This window comes from Delphinapterus leucas, chromosome 1 (genome assembly GCF_059928025.1).
Source record: "Delphinapterus leucas isolate spDelLeu-1000000601 "Yukka" chromosome 1, BTC_Dleu_Yukka2, whole genome shotgun sequence".
Lineage (NCBI taxonomy): Eukaryota > Metazoa > Chordata > Mammalia > Artiodactyla > Monodontidae > Delphinapterus > Delphinapterus leucas.
Genome location: NC_143129.1, coordinates 114,515,651 through 114,543,095, shown reverse-complemented (window position 1 = coordinate 114,543,095; position 27,445 = coordinate 114,515,651). Strand labels below are relative to the sequence as shown.

General features: G+C 35.6%; 1 pseudogene across 1 annotated transcript in view; it reads right to left on the bottom strand.

The window, feature by feature from the left end:
* The window catches only part of LOC115801810 (HIG1 domain family member 1A, mitochondrial pseudogene), a 135,174-nt pseudogene that overhangs the window by 22,212 nt on the left and 85,517 nt on the right, over positions 1–27,445 (bottom strand). Inside the window, exon 3 of the transcript XR_016394821.1 lies at positions 1–27,445. This exon is cut by the window's left edge and continues 22,212 nt beyond it. The product of XR_016394821.1 is annotated as an HIG1 domain family member 1A, mitochondrial pseudogene (transcript).

Genomic DNA, 27,445 nt, shown 5'->3' with positions numbered 1-27,445 from the left:
TTGGACTTGGTAACATAGTGTCTGATGAACACTCACCATGACAGCAGCCTAAAATGGGACACAGAAAAGCATGTCTTGAGTTAACATTAAAGTGAGTTAGGCATATGGCAGGCCAAACAGAAAAGTATGGTAGTTAGTCTCCGAAACTAGCTTTGGAGTTTGGAAACTTTGTGTTTTCAAAGATTCACAAGCCCTGTTATTCATGCCTTTGTGTAGTCCCTTCACAGATTGGGTCTGGGCTGGACCAATGACTTGCTTTAATTAGTAGGATGTAGCAGGAATTATGAAAGCTTCCATTTTTGTGTTCTTGGGAGCCCATGTGTAAAACACAGCTATGCTGATGAAGAGGTCCCGATTCCATATGCACAAAGAAACGAACCTAACTATCTCTGATTCCAAGTCAAACCTCTAGGTGATTTCATTCATGGATACCAGACTTCAAGTAAGACCAGCAGAAAAGCCACCTAGCTTAGCCCAGTCAACTACAATATCATGAAAATAATAAAATGGTTGTTTCAAGCCAGTAAGTTTTGGGATAGTTTGGTACACATTCATAGATAACTAAAACAACCAATAATGATATTAGTCAGAGTTCCATCAAGGAAACAGAACTACTATGAATATTACAGAGTAGGGAATTTATTACAAGGGTTAACTGGGGAAGTAACTGAAGAAAGAGTTGAAGGGTCAAGAAGCACTGAAGCACTGGAGTTAGTTTTTGGTGTTGAATGTTAGAAGCTAAGCAAGGCCAGGAACTAGAGTGGGACCATGAGGGTGCTGATGTAAAAGTCTGTGGTAGCCTGTGGCCCCTGCACAGCTACCACCTCTGTGAGTTTGTTGCTAGATGTCTTGTGGTAAGTCTGGGATCATGATAGGTCAGCAAAGCCAGCAGTCAGGAAAAAGTCGAACATGGAGTAGGGAAGAGTAAGGATGCCAGCCCACCTCTGCTGGTTTTATTTCTTACTGCCTCCTATCACCCCTCCCTTCAGACAATTATGGCTGTTGGTTTACTTCTGCCTTCCAAATTTCAAACAAATATTTCTTTTGACCAACTCTAACCAAAGTCTTGTGGTTTCTGAGAAATGAACTCCCATTTTCTCCATGTTGCCTCAGCAAGGCCAATTGAAACAAGGAAGTATGCAATGGTGACAACTGTGGAATAGCAAAGAATTTCCTTATGTGGAAAAGTGTGAACCCTGCCTTAGACAAATAATAAATAAATAATAAAATAATAATTTATAAATAATAAAATAGAAATAACTATACAATAATTATAAATAACATAAATAAATTAGCTTAATTTAATTTTAAAACAAATAATTGTAAAAGAAAGAAAGCAGGAAGCTTTGAATAGAGAACGCAGACACTCAGAGGCAACCATTTAACATAACAACATAGAGTTACAAATGACTTTAATAAGAGTAATTATGGTAAAGAAATAATGTGGTGTGAATAAATAGAGAAAGTACACAAAATTCAAGAATCTTGATTATGAAACAGAGCATAGAGAAGGAATAGAAATTGGAAGAATATATGGTTAAGAAAGGTTTAATCTGTAGAACAAGGAAAGGTTAGATTTTATTATAAATATTTTAAAATATTTGATATTTTAAGCTACATATATGTAAAAATGATAAAAAAAATTTTTCTGATTGTTAATTCTTTGGAGGTAGACTTTGGTATAGAATTAAACCTTAGTTTTCTCTTCTGTAAAAATGTGATACTAATAATCACCTCCAAGTGTTGTGTGAATCCCACTAGAAAGTGGCAGGTGCGTGGGCCCACACCTGAATGCAGCGTAAAATTCATAGCAGCTGTCACGCTGAGAAGCTTTTTACTATTGTACCCCAAGCTAAGGGATCTTAGCACTGAGGACCACCTGTCAATCAGTCAGTCAGTCAGTTTATTAAGCTTCTGCTATTTGCCATCACTCTGCATTATGGTGCTGTGGAAAAGTAGTGAATTAAAAAGACATTCTTAATCCATGGAGGTTAAAGCCTAGCAAAAAGACAAATATTAAATTACAAGATATAAATAATTACAAGTTTTCAAAGTGGTCTGAAGCATCAAGTCACTGAATGAGATTCATCAACCCCACTGCAAATAAAATCCTCATCCATCCACCCACTGACCATTCATTTATGTACAGATTCCCCAGGAGCACACTGGTTTTGCCTTGAACGTGTGAATTTTGCTATTGAAACAGGATACAATTTAGCACTCACCCAGATTCCACTTTCAGCTATGATGGCGCAAATCTGAGAATAAAAGGTACTATGTACCCCAGATTCCAAACTTAGAATACTGCAAGCCATATCTCTTTATAGCAAGTGAGAGGTTCTAGGTCATCCAAAGCTATAGTTCACCACCCACCAATTCCATTACACTAACCACCCCCATTATAAGAAGACTAGGAGAGAGAGAAAGGAGTTGTCCTTTGGGGGAAGTGCAGTGTTCAAAAAGGATAGTCCAAAAATAAACAAAAACAAAAAACAAAAAGGATACTCCTGAATAAAGTGTAAATCTCAGGAAGCCACAAAGTCAGGAGCTAGTAATCCTCTCACACCAACGTTGCTGAACCACTGGATAGGCAGAGTTCTGATGTTGCTGACATGGAAGAAATAGGCAGGAGAGAGGTGGGGAAGACAGATTTTTTAGTGGGACCACCATCATGCACTGAGGATTTCATGCATGTTTGATACATTAAGTGTAGAGTTTCTTACTGATTGAGAATGTGACTGGGCTTAATCCGCTTGGGATCTCTCACGCCAAGAGACTGTGTAAAGAGAAGAGCTTTACAGGACCCATCTAAGAACCTGCTAGGGAACAACTTTTGGGCACCTACCACCGAGTGACATCTGAAACTACACAATAGCAGAACAGGCTTATGAGGAGACATTAGCCTCTCCTATTTCTCCTCTCCAAGACCCAAGCAGAAAAACCCTAAGAAAAGGGAGAAGCAGTCAATTGAAACTGAGGCTGTATACTCCTTTCTCCCCTATTTCAAGTCAGAGACATAAGTCTGGCCTGAGTTAGAGGAAGGGAAAGAGGAAATCTGAAGACACATGTCTTAAAAGACATATGTCTTAAAATGAATAGGATTGGGTGTTAACCATCAAAAAAACAAAACTGTTCAAATACTCAAAACTGACAATACTAATAGAATTGGACTATGGTGTCAGTAATAGAAATTGGTACCCGATGAGATAGGGGAAACACTAGAACATAGATACTGAAAAACATTATTTTTTCATGCTTATATCCCAAAGAGATAACACTGCTCAGTAAATTGATTTCATAGTGATCACAGTGAACAATATTGTTGCACAAATTTATGGTGACAAACCAACTGATTTCCAGACCCATTCTCTAGACAGCAAACTCCTGCTGTCTTCCCACTTCCTTCCCTCCTGTAGATAACACCTGTGTTCACCTCCCCATCATCCATTCTCGCTTCTGCAAGAAGAGGTCCAGTCATTTTCCATGCTGGATTTCTTGGCAAGTCTTCGACTTAATCTCCAATCAGCCCTCCTACCATCACCCTCTACTTCTGGTGCCTAGCACAGCTTCCTCCCTTGGACTAGCTGCATTTCCCTTCATTTCTGTCTTCTGTTTCCATATAACCCTAAATCTTATCTAGGACCACCATATACACAACTCTAAAAGGATCCATTCAAATAATTTCTTATATTAATGGCACTCCTAGAGTTTCACAAAGCACAGTCTGTATATCTTCATGCAGTAGTCCTACTCTTAGAGCTGACATATGAAAAAGTAAGTCTTCATTACAAATCACTTTATATTGTTCCATAAACCAGAAAGTTGCCTTAAAGCTTTTGTACCTACGATTGCATTTTAGTAAAACACATAGTCAAATCATATTTGTTGCTAATTAATTTTTTGATTTATGATCCCAGTACCTTGTATTGTTCAGTAATCTGTATGATGATCAGCACATTAATACCTGTTATGTTTGATCTCCTGAGGAATATAAGCAAAGTGCTACACAAGTGCTATCTGTTGTCACATGGTTATCAGGAAATAAGAGAGTGGCTTTCACACGAAATTGTTCTAGAGACATATGAGAAATTAAGAAGTAGGAGTTTGGTGGTATTGAAACTAGAGCCATCCCTTAGTCCATAATTTGAAGCTCTGGTTAGACTTAGAACTAACAACTATCAAAATCTTCTGCTTTTATTAAAAACAGGCACACACAGTGTCTCAAATATACCTAAAACCTTATCAGGCTTCTTCATAGAGCAATTCATTGCTCTCCAGATTCCAGAGTCTAATAATACTATAACAAAGAAAGCCCGCTATTGAGTTTCAGTTCCACCTCCACCCTCTGCCGCATCACCATGAACATCACACACACACACACACACACACACACACACACACACACACACATATTTTGAGCCAACATGGGAAATGTGGGTAGCTTAGAAAGCTGTTTGGATATAGATTTGTCAATTTTGGTCAGGAAACGAAATAATTCTATAAAACTGAACTATTCTCTTCACCCATGCCTCCTTCTGAATTTCTTATCTCAGAGAAAGAAAAATATTTCACCACCCAGTCATTCAAATCAGAGACCAGGAGACCATCCCTTGGCCCTACAATTCCCTCACACTTTGTATTCAATCAGTCAACAAGTCCTGTCACAGAAATCTCCTTAACCTTTGTCTCTCCCCCCCTCACCTTCAGTAATGCTGCCTCAGTTCAGCATCCATCATCATCTCCTGGATAAGGATGCCCCCTACCTGGTCTCTGTCTTGATTCTCCCCTCCCCAATATGCCTACTACATTGCCCCCAAAGTAATGCACAAAACCAAAATAATTCTTAAACTGTTTTTAAAATAAAGACTAATGCCACAAAGGCAGAGACTATGACTCTACATCACTTTTTCCAGGCACCAAGGACAAAAGGGCCGAAATATGTGTCAAATGAATGAGTGCCAGGCCTGACACCCTGAGGCCCTTGCTTCCACTTCCCTATCTCTTACTGTACCGTCTCACTGTTGTCACACATCTAATCAGTCAAGGACTTTCAGTTTTCCCAAAAGTACACACTGTTTTATGTCTTTGGGTCTTTATCAGGAACACCATACCCCTTTCATCCTTCTCCATTTCTAATCCTACCATATTCAGCCTCCCTTTTCTGCCTTCTGACCATATGCCCCCTTTCAAAACCCCACCCCTACTGCCTTTCCTGACTGTCTCCCCCACTCTCAAGCAGAATAGAGCACTCTTTCTTTTGTGTCCAACTCTCCACTCTTCATACAGAATCTAACTTCCAAATGCATTTACTTCTTTACATATTTGACATACACCTCCCTAACACCCCTCAACTGTACAGTGAGTTCTTTGGAGACAGGACTGCATCCTGGGAAGAGAGAAAAAAAGAGGAGTGAGGGAAGGATGAAGTAATGAATATTTGAACACACATACACATACAGAAACTCTTCCACTCCCTTTCCTTACCCTCTTGCAACCAGTTACCAAATCCTGTCAATTCTGAATATCTTGAAAAGTCCTCCACCTGTCTCTATCCTTAGTTCATGTCCCCAGCATCACTCACTTGGATTCCTACATAACCCTTTGCAAAAAGAGCCACGGTGAACCATTGTGTAGGTTGTGCTCTGCTTGAAAGCACCCAGCCTTGTCAGGGGCAAGGAGAGTAGGGGTGAAATACAGTCCAAACTCAGCTCCCAAGACTAAAGTCGAGGGGGTACTATTTGATCATTTCTCTGCCCAGAGGGAACACATTTTTCTAATTCACAAGTTGTTTTTCTAATTCACACAACATATGTGCTAGCAACGCAGCCCTGTTTCAACTATTCTTCACCATAGAGCCAGAATCTTTCTAAAGTACCAATCGGATGCTTTTACTGTCCTATTTAAAACCTTCTAACGACTCTCCTTTGTACTCAGTGTGAAGTTCAAGCCCCATTATGTGATTGATAATGTCTTTCATGTTCCACCTCTGGTTTACCACTCCAGTCACAGTTCTCACACCTCACACTGTACTTGTATATACTGAGCTCCATCCACCTTCTCTGTATCCCCAGGCTACATCTCCATCCCCCTCTCCATCACCCATCCACTTCCACATTCTGCTGTCACATGAATGACTCATGCTCATCTGACGAGTCTTAGAATAGATATCACTCCCCTGGGAAGCATTCCCCAACTTCTCCAATTCCCCTTCTGACTGGGTTAAATTCCTCTCACATCACCTCATTCTCGCCCCTGGAATAACACTTAACATTTTATGTCTTAATTGACAATTTACTTCTCCCTTATTTCTTTCCAGATGGTGATCGTTTTGAGGGCAGAAAACAATCTCTTATTAACATTATATCCTCTACACCTATCACTATGCTCAGAAAATATTTGTTAAAGGAAAGCATGGAATCTGTCTTATCCAGAGTATCAGTTGTAATGAATCAATCCCAGAGCTGACAATAAGAGAAACCAGTAACCACCTTACTCTATAAGTTTACACTATAGGAAGACAATGTTATACCTCTGGACAGTAATGCTAAGTCACCCCATCTAATAAAAGTATCTTGAATTATATCCTCATTGTTAATGGAATAACAAACTTTGGCTTAACGTTTTCTCTTAATGAATCTCCCAACTAGCCTTCATCTTCTATTTAGGTTCATTCAAATTGTTGATATAAATATAGTTCTGCCTAATACCTTCCTCCAACCCCAGCTGCTTCTATGACCCTGTTTACACCTGACCAGGATTTTACTTTAGTCCTTCAAATTAATTTCAAATATTTTAAGGCCCAGACTCATTCAAAAGTAGCTAAAAACGTATTTCACACTTGAGAAATGCAGCCCCTCTCCACTCTCCTATATCAGCTGGCCGCCCTTCCCATACTCCTACATAAACAGCAACACTGACCCACCCAGCTGCCTGAGGTCAAATGCAGAAGTCATTTTTTCTTTGAAATGCTGTTCCTTATACCTGATTTTTCATCACTGGCTCTTTCTTTGCACATCTCTGTTTAAATATCTCTTTGGCTAGGCCATCTCTGTCAACCCAGTCCTAAGCAGCAACTCAGTCACCATCCTATCTTTCGTTTTAAAATTCTCTGTATAGCTTTTACTTATTTTCTCCATTTTTGTACCAAATCTTTTTTTTCACATCTTTATTGGAGTATAATTGCTTTACAATGTTGTGTTAGTTTCTGCTGTGCAACAAATTGAATCAGCTATATGTATACACATATCCCCATATCCCTTCCCTATTGAGTCTCCCTCCCACCGTCCCTATCCCATCCCTCTAAATCATCACAAAGCATGGAGTTGATCTGCCTGTGCTATGCAGCAGCTTCCCACTAGCCATCCATTTTACATTTGGTAGTGTATATATGTCAGTGCTAGTCTGTCACTTCATCCCAGCTTCCCCTCCCCCTGCCCCGTGTCCTCAAGTCCATTCTCTACATCTGTGTCTTTATTCCTGCCCTGCCACTAGGTTCATCAGTGCTTATTTTTTAGATTCCATATATATGCGTTAGCACACAGTATTTGTTTTTCTCTTTCTGACTTACTTCACTCTGTATGACATACTCTAGGTCCTACCACCTCACTACAAATAACTCAATTTTGTTCCTTTTTATGGCTGAGTAATATTCCATTGTATATATGTGCCACATGTTCTTTATCCATTCATCTGTCGATGGGCACTTAGGTTGCTTCCATGTCCTGGCTATTGTAAATAGTGCTGCAATGAACACTGGGGTGCATGACTCTTTTTTGAATTATGGTTTTCTCAGGGTATATGCCCAGTAGTGGGATTGCTGGGTCATATGGTAGTTCTATTTTTAGTTTTTTAAGGAACCTCCATACTGTTCTCCATAGTGGCTGTATCAATTTACATTCCCACCAACAGTGCAGGAGGGTCCCCTTTTCTCCACAACCTCTCCAGCATTTATTGTTTCTAGATTTTTTTTTATGTGTTCACTTACTTTAATAGCACTACATTTACCATGTTATCATCATGGAATGTAAACTCAGGTTAGACAAGAGAATTTCACAAGTACAACAAAGCATTCTGTAGTATACCAAAGTTTGTATAATGTCTGACCAAACCAGCTTGCTCATAAATCACTTCCATTATAGGCAATTTATTTAGTTTAACATTTATGATTTTTACAGAGAAAATAAACATACTGCACACATTTAAAAAGTGTTTTTCATTTACCCTTGCATTAGCACTTAAAATTCATATTTCTATTTCAAAATGACACAAAAATTATTCTAATGTAACAGCAGCAAAATATAATTCTGCAATTACAAAAGAGCTAAATGGGGATCTACAGTTAAGTTATTCTCATGTTTACAATTATGATTCTGAAATAAATACTACTTCAAAGCAGCTCTCTTACCAGCTTTTTAGGTTTGGCTTAAAAACACACACATAGTTGCCAGGAGGTTTATAATGTTGTATTCTGTGCACTGTTCTGAAAGGGTTCCTCTAGAGCCAACCAGCCCTTAAAACAGTACTCAGTCCACAAGGCAGTCAGAAAGAGTTAAATTAACTGGGGTAAATAGGATTCCTATATTACATCAAAAGCATATGATATTCTGCAGCAACTGGGAGCATTATCAGGATTGGCATGTTGTCCTCTTTAAAACTAATTTCATCAGAAGAGCTTAAGAAGGTGGACATTGTACCACTATCAAGAGCATTTAAAAATGACATGTTTTTGTGCTAATCTGCCTCCCCTGAATGACCTAGCTAGTGAACTAGTCACCAGTAACCTGGTCACCAGGCAAATCAAGCCTGCAAGAAAGGAAGCCAGTATTCAAATTACCATGTTATTGTCCGACCCAAAGAATTTATTTTCAACATAAACATATAACTTCAATATGAGATGTCTAACTAAAGCAAGCACCACCAATGAGACCAAGACAACGTCTCCTTTCATAGGTTTAGGTTTCGCCCAGAATTCTCGATACATGGAATCGCCCATACCAAGAGTCATTGTTCCCACAACAAAGCCTTGGGCTGCCATGCACATGTGGATCAGGTGAACAGACATTTTAGTATTTCCCCTGCTCTTCAATTTATATAATCTATATGCAACGATTGTTGCAAAACCTGCCATTCCAGTGGGGACAAATGATGCCTCTCTAGCTTTTCGGATAAGTTTAGATCCGTGATCTTCATCATATGAAGAAAGAGAATCATCTGTGTCGCTTGACATAGTGATTGAAGGATCTTCAGACAACTACAAGACCTCGCAGGTTCCAACCGGCTTCTGCTGTTTCTAGATTTTTTGATGATGGCCATTTTGACTGGTGTGAGGTGATACCTCATTATGGTTTTGATTTGCATTTCTCTAATGCTTAGTGATGTTGAGCATCTTTTCATGTATTTGTTGGCCATCTGTATGTCTTCTTTGGAGAAATGTCTATTTAGATCTTCTGCCCATTTTCGGATTGGGTTGTTTGTTTTTTTCTGATAAAGAGCTGCATGGGCTGCTTTACAAAGGAGGCAAGAACATACAATGGAGAAGAGACAGCCTCTTCAATAAGTGGTGCTGGGAAAACTGGGCAGCTACATGTAAAAGAATGAAATTAGGACACTCCCTAACACCATACACAAAAATAAACTCAAAATGGATTAAACACCTAAATGTAAGGCCAGACATTATAAAACTCTTAGAGGAAAACATAGGAAAAACACTCTTTGACATAAATCACAGCAAGATCCTTTCTGACCCACCTCCTAGAGTAATGGAAATAAAAATAAAAATAAACAAATGGACGTAATGAAACGTAAAAGCTTTTATACAGCCAAGGAAACCATAATCAAGATGAAAAGACAATCCTCAAAATGGGAGAAAATATTTGCAAATGAAGCAACTGACAAAGGATTAATCTCTGTATAGCTTTTAACACTAAGTGATACATATTAATTTTCAATGGAATGTTACAATGTTTATTGTTTATCTTCCCAGCTGGAATATAAATTCCATGAGACCAGTGACCTAATGGTTTTCCTCACTTCATTAACTAGAAGCGGACTTGGCACACAGGAAATTCTCAATAATTAACTGTTGAATGAATGAAGAGATAAGGGAAGAATGAACTGGTTATTTTATCAATATCCTTTTGTATGAGGATTTAGAATCAGGCCAAGGAGGGTTATTTAAAGTATTTATGTTACATAATATCTTATTTATATCTTTTCTGGTTCCTCTTTAGAGCTTAGTACATGAAAACCTTGGCTTCTGTCATTTGCTAGAAGAATTTTCACAAACACACCCATGCAATCAGAACCAATATTCAGAAAAGAACATTACTATCATCCCCAGGGACCCCTTTCTGTTCTCCTCCAGTCATTATCTCCCCAAAAGTTAAACATTATCTTGATTTCTAACAGCATAAATTGTTTTTACCTGTTTATGTACTTTATATAAGTGGAATAATATAATACATATTTTTTTGTGATTGACTTCTTTTAGTGAAATATCTTTGTGAGAACCCTCTATATTGTTGTGTGTAGTTGTATTTTGTTGATTCCTTAGAGTATAATAAGAGCTTTTAAGTTCAACATTCTATCATTAACATATTGAAATATCAGTTCATTTTTAATGATCATATATTAATGTAATAAAATTTATACAAGGAAATCTAGAATCTTTCCAATTTTTCACTCTTTTAAAATAATGTTCTTTATGATTAACACACCTATAGCAAAATCCTAATTTACATCTTTAGTTGGTTAGGAAGAATTTCTAAAAGAAAATTTTCAGAGACCAAAAGAAAAAACATTTTCCCTTTTTTGATTAACATTGGCAATTTATTCATAAGAAAGTATTAGCAACTCTTTTTATTATCCACTGCATATGACAGTATTTGCCTCCCTAAGCTATCACCAAAAGTAGATATTACTGTCCTCTTAAAATTTTTGTCAACCTGACAAAAAAGTATGTCATTAACTCATTTTCTCAAGTGGAGTACCTTTTTCTTATTGATTAATTGAGTAAAAGTTAATTCTTGGTCTATTCAGGTTTCCTATGACTGATTCTATTGTGATAATTTGTATTTTCCTAGAAAATTGTCTGTTTCACTGAGTTATTTTAATGGGTATGTAGTGGTATTTTGCCATTTTAATTTGCATTCTCCAAATGACTAATTCATTTACATTTTAAAATGGATTAGCAATATTTTAAGATTCTGCTCTGAATCTGACATTAATTCTTGAGATTGGTTTAGGCCTTGCATACATAATTAGAAAGGTTTTAAGTGCTTGCATATATATGAAATACATTCTGTAATCAAACTATATCTTTTTAATTTTCATGCAGAAATTAGAAAATTAATTGTGGATTACAGAGCCATCTGGTTGCAAAATGTGTCCCTTTCATTGCCCTTTTGATTTAGCTCATCCAAAGGACCGTAAAAGCATTTGTGGCCACAGCTTTCAAAACTGTGACCTCCACTGAAAAGTAAGACCTTATAACAGAAAAGTAGGAAAAGGAATGAGCTGTCAGTAAATGTCACTAAAGGAGGCTAACTGGTGAGATAAATAAGAAATAAGGAAGGCTTTAGGGTGTGGATCTGGGAAATGAACGGGTATGTAATTTCATAGTTAAATTATTAGAATATTTTCCTAAGGCCAAGAAAAGAAAAAGTATGTTACAAATAGTATTGTTGCTATTAAAATTAGTCTTTAAAAGTCCAGATTTATTTACAGAATAACACTGAACATAAAGGCAGGATTCTATTCAGTAAAATAAGGGATAAGATATTAAAAATCTTTTTATTGCATTTTCCATTAAAAAAGGAGATAAAATGAGTTTCAACAAGATATATATAAAAATGAGACTTCTTAAATACTTGAGTGTATTATTTAAAGATCTTATGAAGAGTTTTCTTGGATTATGATTTAATAATTATGTCAGAGATAATTTAAATGTGATACAAGCTGTAAGTAGAGGATGAAGTACATTTTAGAAGAGATTTTCAAGCACAAATTTTGATTTTTCAGGTGAAAAATGATCTTAAAATTATTTTTGTTTACAATAAGTGCTACTGGCAAAGTTGCTTTTCATAAGAGTTTTATGGGCAAATAGATATCTATGAATCAATAAATTAATTAATAAGAACCACTAATCCCTTAATTCATTCAGTGAACATTTAATTATTTGTACTCAATTTGTAATCAGAAGATATGGATCTAAATATTAGCATCACTTTTATTAACTACATGCCAGTTTTTTTCTGTAAATTTGTAAGATATGGAGAAAAATACTCCAGGGTATTTTGAAGATCTACATATGGATAATATATGTAAATTTCCTAGCGTAGGGCCCAGCAAATAGTTAATACTCAACACTCTAAGTTGTCCTTCCCAGTTTTTTTTTTTTTTTTTTTTCTGTACGCGGGCCTCTCACCGCTGCGGCCTCTCCCACTGCGGAGCACAGGCTCCGGACGCGCAGGCCCAACGGCCACGGCCCACGGGCCCAGCCGCTCCGTGGCACGCGGGATCCCCCTGGACCGGGGCACGAACCCGCGCCCCCTGCATCCGCAGGCAGACTCCCAACCACTGCGCCACCAGGGAAGCCCTGTCCTTCCCAGTTTTAACTGTAAAATTATGATATTAATTTATATCTACCAGAGTTGTCATGGGGAATAAAAGTGAGGTACCTACTGTAATGCATAAGCACCTATCAAAATGCGTCGCACACAGTAGAAGCTCAATCATTCTGTTCTCTCCTGATTTCCTATCATTTCATTTTCATGTCAACAATATTTGCTAAGCATCTACTTATGTGCACTGGACCTTGAGCAATGAGGGTAAACAAGTCAAATGTGATCCCGGCCCTCACAGAATTTATAATCTGGTGTTGAGGGAAAGACAAATTAGTCATTTAATTACAGTCAGATGGTAAGAAGAAAGCCTTCATTACCAAATCAGCTTTTAACTCTGCCAATGCAGTGTTAGGCACTAGGAATACAAAGGTTATATGTGCTTGCTTTAGTTTACTTTGAGAAATTAATTAGGAAAGCCTGTCTACAGCATGATCACAGGTGTCTCAATGAGGTCCTGAACACCCCTCAGTCCCATCTGTTATTTGGGTTCTATTGTTTCTGTGTAGGTTTTTTTTGTTTTGTTTTTTGGTTTTTGGTTTTTTTTTTTATGGTACATGGGCCTCTCACTGTTGTGGCCTCTCCTGTTGGAGAGCACAGGCTCCGGACGCGCAGACTCAGCAGCCATGGCTCACGGGCCCAGCCGCTCCGCGGCATGTGGGACCTTCCCGGACCGGGGCACGAACCCGTGTCCCCTGCATTGGCAGGTGGGCTCTCAACCACTGCACCACCAGGGAAGCCCATTTCTGTGTAGTTTTTATCCTTCTTGGCTCAGAAAGTGATTAATGTCTGTCAATGAGTATTTTGTTGTTGCAACATTCACATTCCTAAAATATGAGTGGTAAATTGTTGTTTACTACAGTTCAAGTGGAGGGTAGCATCAGTATTCTTGGCAACAGAATGTGGCCCAGTGAAGGGGAGATGCTAATAAACTCTTCACCTGGTTGCTGTCATAGAAAATCTCTTGCAGGTTCATGCAGGTGTAAAGCAGCTATTTACTTGAAGTGATTTTTAGAACACTGTGTTCAAGCTTACCTGCCTGTGCAAAGCTCCCCTATGGCTTACCTTGGACTCCCTCTTCGCCTCCTTCATTATCTACTTCCTATTGGTAAATTCATTTCTTCAGGTTCAATTCAATATGACAAATATTTATTAAGTGCTATTGTGTGCATATCCTCTGGAATCTAACATTTCAAATATTCCTTGTGTGGAAGCAAAGTTCTTAGCCCTCCATGAGGTAGGGAAACCTATAAAAGATGCTAAAAGAGAGACCATCAGCAGAGGTCCAGCAGTGCCAGTACACTCAACCAAGGAAGGTGTGTTAAGCTGACAAGAAAGGCCTGGCAGGGATGGACATGACTGAGTACTGAACAGTATAACACTTCTTTTGAGCTTATTCTACTTCATATCCTCAAAATAATAAGTATTAACATCTCATACATGAAACATCATGAAAGAACCTCTTGAGAACTGTATAAGACATAAACCAAGGAAATGCCTAAGTTCCCAGTGATTTAACACTTGGCCATGTTGTTATCACTCACCTTCCTTATGGAGCACCATTGCTCCCCTTGCCTCATTCCCTACTCTAACATGTAGCCTAAACGAGTGATTTAGGACCTTTCCTCCCCTGCCATGGCACCTAACACTGGACATGCCAGTCACAAAGTCCTAACACCCTGGCCACACAGATTGGTTCAGCGGGTGAGCACATGGCTTAAGCCAATGCAACCAGAGTCCCTTGCCATGTTTGTTTAAGCTGAGGTAGGTGATAATAAGCTCTTTTTTCTCAGGTGGTGAAGCTGGAAAGACATGAGCCTAGAACTGTCAGCAGCCAAGGTTCTTGATTTGTGGAGAAAGTCAGTCTGGAAGATGAATGCTAACATGATGACAGAAACAAAAGCAAGAAACAGAGCGTGATTCCTGCTCATCTTGTGGCTCCCTATATCAAACATTACCCCTATTTCTAATATGGTAATAAACTTGGCATGTCCAAGGAACTGAAACCAAGTGCATGAGGAGACAGTGAAGCAGATTAGTATATCTCAACAGTAATGAAATTTTGTGTATGTTAATATATCTCCATACTGGGTAAATATTAAAATCATCTGGAAGGTTTATAAAAACATCAGTATGGATTTTCACTTATAGTAATGTTGATTTGGCAATTCAAATCAACCTTCCCTCTTCTATTCAATGTTCCTCTGGAGATTCTAGTAGTGCAATAACCTGAGAAAAGAAATAAAAGTCATTGAGACTAGAAAAGAAGTAAAAGTCTCCTTGTTTGCAAATGACATGATCATCTATGTGGAAAATCCAACCTCTTCTACAAAACAGCTATAAAACTAATATGTGATTTTAGCAAGGTTGCATTATACAATAACAATTTTCAAAAATATCAATCATACTTCTATACACTAGCAAAAAAATTGAAAAACTTTTAAAATGCCATTTATAACAATATCAAAATATGAAATACAGAAATAATATAACAACTGTAAAAAAAACTTGTACACTGCAAACTACAAAACATGCTACGAGAAGTTAGAGAAGACCTAAATAAATAGAGCACTAAATCATATTTATGCCAGAAGACTCAATATTGCTAAGATGATAATTTTCCTAAAAATTACCAGTAAGTTTGACAAAATCTCACCAGGTTTTTTGGTAGAAAGTGAGAAGACAATCCTAAAACTTATGTGGAAATTGCAAGTAACTAGAGTAACCAATTTCTTTTTTCTAAAAAATAAGAAAGTTGGAGGACTCACATTGTCTGATTTCAAGACCTACTACAATATAAAACAACAGTAGACTGAAAACTATAAGACATTGATGAAATTGAAGAAGACACAAATAAATGGAAAAATATTCCATGCTAATGGACTGGAAGAGTTAATATAGTTAAAATGTTCATACTACCCAAAGCAATTCAGTACAATCCCTATCAAAATTCCAGTGGCATTTTTTTTTTACCAGAAATAGGAGGGGAAAGTTCTAAAATTTGTATGAACCACAAAGAGACCCCAAATAAACAAAGCAATCTTGAGAAAGAAGAACAAAGCTGGAGACATCACATTTTCTGACTTCAAACTACATTCAAAGCTATAGTAATCAAAACAGTTTGGCATTGGCATAAAAACAGACACATAGATCAAAGCAATGAATAGAAGGACTCCAAATAAACCCATGGATATATGTTCAATTAATTTATGACAATGAGGCCAAGAATATAAAATGGGGAGAGGATAGTCTCTTCAATAAATGGTGTTGGGAAAACTGGACAGCCACATGCAAAAGAATGAAACTGGATGACTATCTTTCACCATACATAAAAATCAACACAAAATAAATTAAAGACTTAAATTAAAACCTGAAACTATAAAACTAGAATAAAATATAGGAAGTTCTTTAATATTGGTATTTGTAGTGATGTTTTGGATTTGACACCAAAAGCAAAGGCAGCAAAAGCAAAAATAAACAAGTGGAACTATGTCAAACCAAAAAGTCTCTGCAGAGCAAAGGAAACCATCAGCAAAATGAAAGGTCAAACTACTGAGTGGAAAAAAACAAAAAAAAAAACTACTGAGTGGGAGAAAATATTTGTAAATCATATATTTGATAAGGGGTTAACATCCAAAATATATAAATAAGCCATATAGATCAATAGAAAAAATTCAATTTAAAAATGAGTAGAGGAACTGAATAGACATTTTCAAAAGAAGACATACGAATGACCAACAGGTACGTGAAAAAGTGCTCAACATCACTAACTACCAGGGAAATGCAAATCAAAACCACAATAAGATAACATCCCATACCTGTTAGAATGCTATCATCAAAAAGACAAGGGATAAGAAGTGTTGGCAGTGATATGGATAAAAGGGAGCCCTTGTGAACTGTTGAGGGTGGTGCAGACACTATGGAACCAGTATGGAGTTTCCTCAAAAAATTAAATATAGAATTGTCATATGATCCAGCAATTCCACTTCTGGGTATTTATCCAAAGGAAATGAAAACATTAACTCAAAAAGATATATGTACCACCATGTTCATTGCAGCATTATTCATAATAACCAAGATATATAAACAACGTGTGTGTCAACAGATGAATGGATAAAGAAGATGTGGAAGGTATGTACAATGGATAGTATTCAGTCATAAGAAAGGATGAAATGCTGTCATTTGTGACAACACAGATGGACCCTGAGGGCATTATGCTAAGTGAAATAAGCCAGCCAGAGAAAGACAAATACTGCATGGTATTACTTGTATGTGGAATCTAAATTTTTAAAAGTCAAAGTCATAGAAACAGAGAGTAGAAAAGTGGTTGCCAGGAGCTGGTGGGGGGGTGGGAAGTGTGGTAAATATGGAAAGGCAGGTAGAAGGGTACAAATTTTCAGCTATAAAATGAGTAGGGTCTGAGGATCTAATATATAACATTATAAATATAATAAATAACACTGTTGTGTAATTGGAATTTGCTAAGAGTGTACAACATAAATTTCTCACACACAAAAAGATAAGTATATGAGGTAATGGATGTGTTAATTAACTAGATGAGGAGAATTCTTTCACAAAACATACATATTTTAAATCATCATGATATATCACAATTTTACAAAATCAGAAGCAAGCAACATAATCACAGTAGTAAGTCCTTACATATCAATAATCACAATAAATATAAGTGGATTGAATTCACCAATCAAAAGGCACAGAGTGGCTGGATGAATAAAAAAATAAGACCAACTATATGCTGCCTCCAAGAGACTCATTTCAGCTCTAAAGATACTTATAGGCTTAAAGTGAAGAGATAAAAGAGGATATCTTTTAAAGTGCAAGCAAAATGAAGGTGAGTATAGCCAAAATTATATCAGACAAAATAGACTTCAAGCCAAAAATGGTAATAAGAAACAAAGAAGGTCATTATACAATAATAAAAGGGTCAAAACATCATGAAATACAAGAATTGTAAATATATATGCACCCAGTATCAGAGTACTAAAAGATATTAAGAAAATACTAACAGATCTAAAGGGAGAAAGAGACAACAATACAATAATAGGACAATACAATAGTAGGACACTTCAAAACCCCACTGTCAGCAATGAATAGACCATCCAAACAGAAAATGAACAAAGAAACATTGAAATTGAACCATACTCCAGAACAAATGGACTTAACAGACATATATAGAACATTCCACCCAACAGCACTAGAATATATTGATACATTCTCCTTGAGTGCACACAGAACATTGTCAAGATAGAACATGTGATAGAACACAAAACAAATCTTTGTAAATTTAAGAAGACTGAAATCATACCAACTATATTTTCTGACCACAATGGTATGAAACTAGAAGTTATCAACAAGAGGAAAGCTGGAAAACCCACAAATATGTGGAAATTAAACAATACCCTTCTGAACAACCAATGGGTAAAAGAAGAAATCAATAGAGAAATAAAAAATTATCTCAAAACAAATGAAAATGGAAATAAAACATATCAAAATTATGAGATGCAGCAAAAGCAATTCTGAAAGGAAAGTTTATAGCAATAAATACATATAATATTAAGAATTAGAAAGATCTCAAATAAACAACCTAACTTTACACTTCAAGGAACAAGAAAAAGAAGAACAAATTAAGCCCAACATTAGCAGAAAAAAAGGAAGTCATAAAGATCAGAATGGAAATAAATGAGAGACCAGTAAAACAATAGAAAGGATTAATAAAAGCAAGAGCTTGTTCTTCAAAAAGATAAACAAAATTGACAAACCTTTAGCTAGACTGAGAAAAAAAGAGAGAGAAAACACATATAAAATTAGAAATGAAAAAGAAAACATGAAAACTGATACTATAGAAATTCATAGGCTCAAAGAGACTATTATGAACAATTATATGCCACCAAATTAGATAAAATTCTAAAAGCACATAACCTGCCAAGACTGAATCAGGAAGAAATAGAAAATTTGAACAGAATGATAACTAGTAAAGAGATTAAATCAGTAATCAACCTCCCAACACAGAAAACTCCAGGACCAGATGGCTTCACTGATTAATTCTTCCAAACATTCAAAGAAGAATTAACACCAATCCTTCTCAAACTCTTCCAAAAAATTGAGGAAGAGGGAATACTTCCAAACTCACTCTATGAGGCCAGCATTATGCTGACACCAAAGACAGATAAGGACACCACAAGAAATAAAAACTACAGACCAATATCCCTGATTAATATAGATTGCAAAAATTCCCAAAATATTAGCAAACCCAATTCAAGAACACATAAAAAGGATTATTAATCACGACAAAGTGAGATCTATCCCTGGTGTACAAGGATGGTTTAACACACATTAATCAATAAATGTAATATATCACATTGGTAAAATGAAAGATAAAAATCACATGATTATCTCAATAGATGCAGAAAAAGCATTTGACAAAATACAACATTCTTTCACGATAAAAACCCTCGGCAGACTGAGTATAGAAGGAACATACCTCAATATAATAAGGCCATGTATGAGAAGCCTACACCTAATATTTACACTCAATGGAGAAAAATGGGAAGCTTTTCCCCTAAGATCAAGAACAAAACAAGGATGCCCACTCCTATTCAATATTTTACTGGAAGTCTTAGCTAGAGCAATTTGACAAAATAAATAAAATGTATCAAAATCAGGAAGAAAGAAGTAAAACTGTTGTTATTTGCAGATGATATGATTCTGTACATAGAAAATCCCAAAGACTCAACCAAAAACTGTTGGCACTAATCAAAAATTTCAGTCAAGTTGCAGGATACAAAATAAACATACAGAAATCAGTTGCATTTCTATACACTAAGAATGAAACATCTGAAGAAGAAATAAAGAAAATTATCCTTAGAAAAAGAAAGCAAAAAAAAAATCCCATTTAAAATTTCATCAAGAAGAATAGAAACACAACATTGTAAATCAACTATACTTCAATAAAAATTTTTTTAAAGAATAGAATATTTAGAAGTAAATTTAATCAAGGAGGTGAAAGACTAATACTCTGAAAACTATTAAACACTGATGAAGGAAATTGAAGATGATATCCTGTGTTCATGGATTGGAAGTATTAGCACTGTTAAAATGTCCATACTACTCAAAGCATATACAGGTTTAATGCAATCCCTATCAAAATACCACGATATTTTTCACAGAACTAGAAGAAATAATCCTAAAATTTATATGGAACCACAAAAGACCCTGAAATTTCAAAGAAATCTTGAGAAAAGAGAACAAAGCTGGAGGTATCATGCTCCCTTCCTTCTGACTATACTACAAAGCTACAGTAATCAAAACAGAATGGTATTGCACAAAAACAGACACATAGATCAATGGAACATAATAGAGAGCCCCAAAATAAACCCACACACTTATGGTCAATTAATCTATAACAAAGGAGACAAGAACATACAGTGGAGAAAAGACAATCTCTTCAATAAGTGGTGATGGGAAAACTGGACAGCTATCTGTAAAAGAATGAGATTAGAACATCATATCCAAAAATAAACTCAAAATGGATTAAAGATCTGAATGTAATAAAGCCTGAAACTATGAAACTCCTAGAAGAGAACAGAGGCAGAACACTCTTTGACAAAAATTGCAGCAATTATTTTTTTTTAGATCTGTCTCCTAAAAAAAGCAAAAAAAGCAAAAGTAAACAAATGGGACCTAACTAAGCTTAAAAGCTTTTGCACAGCAAAAGAAACTCCTCACCAAATGAAAAGACAACCTACTGAATGAGAGAAAAATATTTGCAAGTGATATGACCAATGAGGAGTTAATAACCAAAATATATAAACAGCTCTACAACTCAATATCAAAAAAACAATCCAATTTAAAAATGGGCATAAAACCTGAATAGACATGTTTTCCAAAGAATATATACAAGTGGTCAACAGGCACATGAAAAGATGACCAACGCTGCTAATCACTGGAAAAATGCAAATCAAAACCACTATGAGATATCACCTCACACCTGTCAGAATGACTATCAGCAAAAAGTATACAAATAATAACTGTTGGCAAGGTTGTGGAGAAAAGGGAATTTCCTCAAAAAAATAAAACTAGAACTATCTTGTCATTTGTAACAACATGGATGGACCATGAGAATATTATGCTAAGTGAGATAAATCAGAGAATGACAAGTACTGTATGATATCACTTATATGTGGAATTTAAACAAGCCAAAACTGTAAAAACAGAGAATAAAATTGTGGTTATTAAAGGGTGGTGTTAGGGGGACAGGACAGATGTTGTTTAAGGGTAAAAACTTAAAACAAGTAGTAAATAAACCCCAGAGATCTAATATGCAGTATAGTGAATATTGTATTATAATCATCAAACTTGCTAAGAGTCTAGAATTTAATTATTCCAACTACTAAAGACAAAGAATAATTATATAACATAATAGAGGTGCTAATTATTGCTACAATGGCAATCAGGTTACAATATATAAATATATCTAATTAACATATATATATTAAATTACACAATTTAAATTTATATATACAATATATTTAGATTTTAGATTTTTTAAATGAATATCTCTTACAACTCTGTTTGCCAATCATGCCTCAATAAAGCTAGAGGGAGAAAAGGAACTGATCCACAGTCAACCAATCAATCAATAAAACTACAGTAATCAAAGGAGTGTGTGGTATTGGGAAAAAGATAGACACATAGATAAGTGTAACAGAATAAAGGGTCCAGAAATAGGCCTACACAAATATAGTCAACTGATTTTTGACAAAAAATGAAAAGGCAATTTAAATGAGAAAGTACCAATTCAACAAATAATGCTGAAAAAATTGGACGTCCATAGGCAAAAAAAGTAATAATATTTGTAATACATATCTAAGACCTCATACAAAAATTCTCAAAAATGGATCATAGATCTAAATATAAAACATAAAACTATAAAATTTCTAGTAGAAAGCAATTAGAAAATCTATACGCTTTTGGTTTGGAGATGAGTTTTTAGATATGAACCGAAAGCATGATCTATTAAAAAAATTTGATACTCAACTTTAAAAAAATGAAAAATTTTGCTCTGAAAAAGATACCCTGGGGAAAAAAATATTTTAACATATCCAATAAAGAACTTATAACTCAACATTAAAAATATAAACAACTCAGTAAAAAGTGAGCAATAGAATCTGAACAGATCTATTCAGAAATAGATCACCAAAGAAGATATACAGGTGTAAATAAGCACGTGAAAAGACAGGTTTGCCTGCAATAATATTACCATGATGTTCTAATGGTGATTTCCATTTTTTCATTCTTTCTATATTTATTCATTGCAATGCTTTAAATAAGATTTATCCTTTCTCCTTTCCCCCTATTTTTATTCATATCACATGGACTCAGAAATATTTATTTTATTCTTTAATTTATAATTGAATACTATCATTAATTTAAAAAATTGAGTTAAAATTCACATAATATAAATTTACCAGTTTAAATATTTTAAAGTGTAAAGCCTTAACTATACATTAAGTAGGCAGCCATGTGGTAATATTTGAGATTAGAAAAACCTTGTTGCTAGAATTAACTCCAGGTGCCATGGTCTTAAAAATCCTACCACTGAAGACATATTCTTTTCAATTGATTCTTTATAATGTAGAATGCAACTAATCCAATTCAATGTCTTTTAGTACATTCACAATGTTGTGCAACCATCATCATTATCTAACACTAGAACATTTCATCACCCCAGAAAGAAATCCTACACCCATTAAGTAATCACTTTCTATTTCTTCTTCCCTCCCCTAAGCCCCTGGTAATGACTAGGCTACTTTCTATCACCATGGTCTTACTTATGCTAGACATTTCATATAAATGGAATCATAAAATACATGGCCTTTGTGTCTAGATTCTTTAACTTAGCATAGTGGTTTTAAAGTTCATTTATGTTATAGCATATAACAGTACTTCATTACTTTTTATGGCTGAATAATATTCCACTGTGTGGCTAAATCACATTTTGTTTATCTATTCATCAGTTGATGGACATTTGGGTTGTTTCCACTTCCTCAGGATACTTTTGCCCTATATATCAGGGGTCCCCAACCCCTGGGCCATGGACTGGTACTCGTCCTCGTCCTGTTAGGAACTGGGCTGCACAGCAGGAGGTGAGGAAGCAAAGCTTCATCTGCTACACACCCCTCGCTCACATTACAGCCTGAACCATTGCTCACACTACTGCCTGAACCATCCCCTCCCACTGTCTGTGGAAAACTTGTCTTCCACAAAACCAGTCCCTGGTGCCAAAAAGGTTGGGGACTGCTGATACATAGAATTCTTAATCAGCAGGTTTTCTTCTTTCATCATTTTGATTAAATCATCCCACTGCCTTCTGGCTTTTGTGGTTTCTGATGAGAAATCAGCTCTTAATCTTATTGAAAAATTTCTTGTATGTTTCTCAGCATAAATCTCTGAATTTATTCTATTTAAGGTTTGATCTTCTTGGATATGTAGATTCATATCTTTCATCAAATATGGGCAATAAACTTCAAAAAACCCTTGAGCATTATCTACTCTAGTTGAACATATGTATACCCAATGACCCAGAAATGCCATTCCTAATTATATACCCCAAAATAATATGTGCACATGTGCACTAAAAGACTTGTTAAAAATGTGTTATTAATAAAAGTCAAATACTTTAAACAATTTTTTTATTGTCCACTCAGAGTTTACACAAATGTTTATTGCAGTCTTATTCATAATAACCAAAAAGTAGGAGGAAAAAATAAATGTTCTTCTACTGGTAAATGGATAAGCAAATTGTAGTTTATTCATCCAGTGAAATTCTATTCAACAATAAATAGTAGTGAACAATATGCAACAATATGGATGAATCTCAAAAACATGCTGACTGAAAGGAACCAGACACCAAAAACAAAACAAACAAAACACCAAAAAACATAATGTACAATTCCATTTTTGAAATTCTAGTAAGTATAAACTAATACACTGGCAGAAATTAGATTAGTGGTTGCCCAGGTATGTGGTTGGGAAAGGAGAACTGACTAAAAGGGGATACTAGGGAACTATTTGACATAATGGAAATGTTCTATACCTTGACTGTGATTATAGTTACATGGGTGTATAAGTTTTCAAAATTTACAGAAATGTATGCTGAAAATGGATACATTTTTGTATGTAAATTATACTTTAATAAAGTTGATTTTCTAAATAGATCATTCTAGCTACGACGAGGAAATTGGATTTTGGCCAGACAATGGTGGAAGCAGGTACACTAATTAAGAGGTTATTGCAGAGATAATAGTAGCTTGGATGAGTGTGGTAATCACAATGATAATAGCTAATGTGTATATGACATTTATTATGTGCCAGGCACTGTTCTCTGTACTTTGTGTGCATTGGTTTATTTCATCCTCCCACTAATCATATGAAGTAGGTACTGTTATTAGGTACTGTTATGATGTTAAAGTACAAAAAGCTTAAGTGACTTGTGTAGTAAGTAGAAAAGCTGGTAGTTTGGCTTCAATTCATACACTTAACCATTATGCTCTACTGGATAGATTCAGAACAAATTTTGAAGGTACGGTTGCCAGAAGTTACTGATATGTAAGATGTGCTATGCAAGCTAAAGAGAAGAATCAAAGATGATGATTCCATAATGGGATGAAGAAAACTGGGAAAGTATCATGATTGAAGGGTGTAAAATGAAGAGGCCTCCATTAAACAAGTGAAAGCAAAATTGGACTCTCGTGTTTGTTAAGCAAAAAAGAGCTTTGTTTCCAGGTGAAGCCTCTGAAGAAAACAAACCACTATCATTTGGGGTTTCCAAGATCAAGTAGTTCAGGAAATGGTGGAATATCACAAGTGGGAGCATTTAGGGATTGACTGACCTATAGCCCAGAGTATGGTCATTGAAGTTAGGCTGTTGCTGCTGGGCTGGCTTTTAAAGGTGTAAGTCCTAGTAGGAAGTTGTCACTGATCCACTGGGATGGGTATAACATCTGATCTGCTGTTACTGTTTACTGTGACCAAAGATCATCCATTTCTTTCTAAGGGAATAAGAATGTGTTATTGTCAAGAAATAAAAAAATACTTAAACTCTGTTTAGGACATGTCACGTTTAAGATACTTAACAGCCATTCCAATAAGGATGTCAAGAAGATAATTAGGTCATATCAATCTGGAATTTCCAGTACATACACATCAAGTCTGAGAGCCATCAGCCAACAAGACTGGATGAGATCACCTTAAGGAGAGAAAGGAGCTAAATAGAGGCCTAGATGGGGAGAAGTCTCCAAATTTTGTAGATCAGGCACAGTAAGAGGAAAAAACAAACGTGTTTGAGAAGGATTCACCAGGAGGTCTGAAAAACTTTCTTAATATTCAACAAGGTATTTATAGAAAATAGTCAAGTACTTAAAAGGATATAATTGGAATAACTTTACCTGAAAAATTCTGAGCATTCCATTGCAAATAAGTTATAAATAAAGAAAACATGTTTATGAAAATGAAATATAATGATATCATTGAGTGCCCACTCCATGTCTGGCATTATATAGACACAGAAAGAGTGAGGTGGGTGAGAAAGTTTCTCTCAAAATGAAGGCTTGAATTTATCCTTGCATTCATTCTATCAAAGGAAATATTTAGCAAAGCCTTTGAAATACCTGACACATGCTTGATTAACAGAAATATAACTGAACAAGGTAAGCATATTCATGAAATCTAATGGAAAAGACAGCATCAGATACACCATTTTAGTGTATAGAGTACTTTGGGTACTTAAATCATGGAGAACTAACCTAATCTAAGGGTCATGGAAAGTCTCTCTAAGAAAGTAAAATTTTAGCTAAAACTTAAGAGGTGAGTAGAGATTCACCAAGAGGGTAGAAAATAATGTCCAAGGCAAAGAGAACAACATGTGCATAAAGTTGGGGAGGAGATTCTCAGGCAGACTAGTCTGATCAGAGTGGGAGATGTGGCTGAAGAATTAAGTATGTGGATTTTAATGGGGTGGGGAACCTTACAAGTCTCACTAAGGATTTTGGACTTTATCATAAAGTAAATGGGAATAACATAATCAGAGCTTGTTTTCAAAATCTCACTGTTGTAGGTGATATAATCTATATAATTAAAAGTGTCTGTGGGATCACAGAAGAGGAAAAGATCAACTGATCAGGTAGGCTCCCAAGGGAAAAAACATTCGAATTGAGTTTTGAAGGATGGGAGAGATTCTACCAGGCAGCAAAAGAGAAAAGGCATTCCAGGAAGGGGAAACAACAAGGGCAAAGACTCCAGTATACAAAAAGAGCTGGGCATGCTGGGGAACAGGAAGCAACCATGAAGGACTACAGCAGAAAGTGGAGAGAACATGGCAGAAAATACGGCCAAGGGGTTCATCCCTGACATCTATGTACTAATGGTACAGTATGGAACAAATACCATATATTTAAATATTTAAAAGTTATAAATCATGCTAACAAAATATTATATAAAATTTGTTCTCCTCTCTACATACCTTCATATTCAAAAATATGGTGAATAAGAGGTTGTTTAGTATAGGTGAATATGGTAAATTTACATTCATTCAGGCCTTTATTTACACTTAACAGTCCAAGTATTATTATATCTTTACAGGAAATTTGCCAAGTCACCCAGTTCTAAATCAAAGTTCATTAACCGTATGACTAAGAAAGTTACGTAAATCTTGCCATATAACAGTAATTAACAGGCAAGCGCTGGGTTCTAGGCCTAGTTGCTTTTTTTTTTTTTTTTTTAATGATTCTAGTAGTCACAGCATATCTGACAAGAGTAATCAGATATGGATATAAAACTGAAAAGTTTGTCAAACTCTTTACTAAATGTAAAAATTGTAAACTGCTTTTGAGTGAGGTTAGTCCCAGTGGAATCTTATAGGATCTTACATGGCATAAAAACAAACTCTTTACTATGTAAACACAATTATTTAATGTTTTGTGATTCCAAAGTCTAACAATATCACAGTTTCCTTCATCATTTCTGTTGATTCTTCCTCAAAATTCAATATTGCGTGATGTCTGTATAGAAAAACATTACAGCACTAATTTAAAATTTAAGAATTTTAAAAAATCAGAATTGTACTAAAGTTTGCCTTTACTACAGTATTAATAAAACTTAGTATGCATTTTAGAAGTATAAGCAAGATTTCAAGGGAAAAGATTAATTTCCTGACAAAGAATTGATTAAAATCATTCTCATGATACCTAGCGTAATGTATTGTACATAGTAGGAATTCACAAACATCTATTAAATGCATGGCTGTTGAGTGAATTCTTATTCATTGATCAGTGAATATGTAACTCCTAAAATAATAATGCTTTCATACTGGGGTCTTTAGAGACCATTGATTCTAACACTTTCACTGTCAAGATGCAGATGCAGAAGCCCAAAGAAGTTTAGTAAGCTGCTCAATTTCATCCTTCTAGGTATTTCAGAATGTTTAAGTCACAAGTTTCAGTTTCTAAAACTACTAGAACAATAAAATAGGTGTGTGTTAGGCCATTGTTAGCCAAGTAGTACAAATTTTTGGACATCATAGGAAAGAGAGCATATGTAGCAGAAGTCTATTTATTTGTTTGTTCACCCATCATTTTACACATGTTGCTCCCTTAGAAGCTACCAGCCATCTCATAACCACTGATTGATCAATCTTGAGTCCTGAAACGTATTACCCCAATCCTTGGCCATAGTTGCTTGTCTTGGTTGTTGGGATCTTGCCGAAGCTAGGTCAAGCAAGTTTTTTCTCTGAGACTGTTTTAACTTCT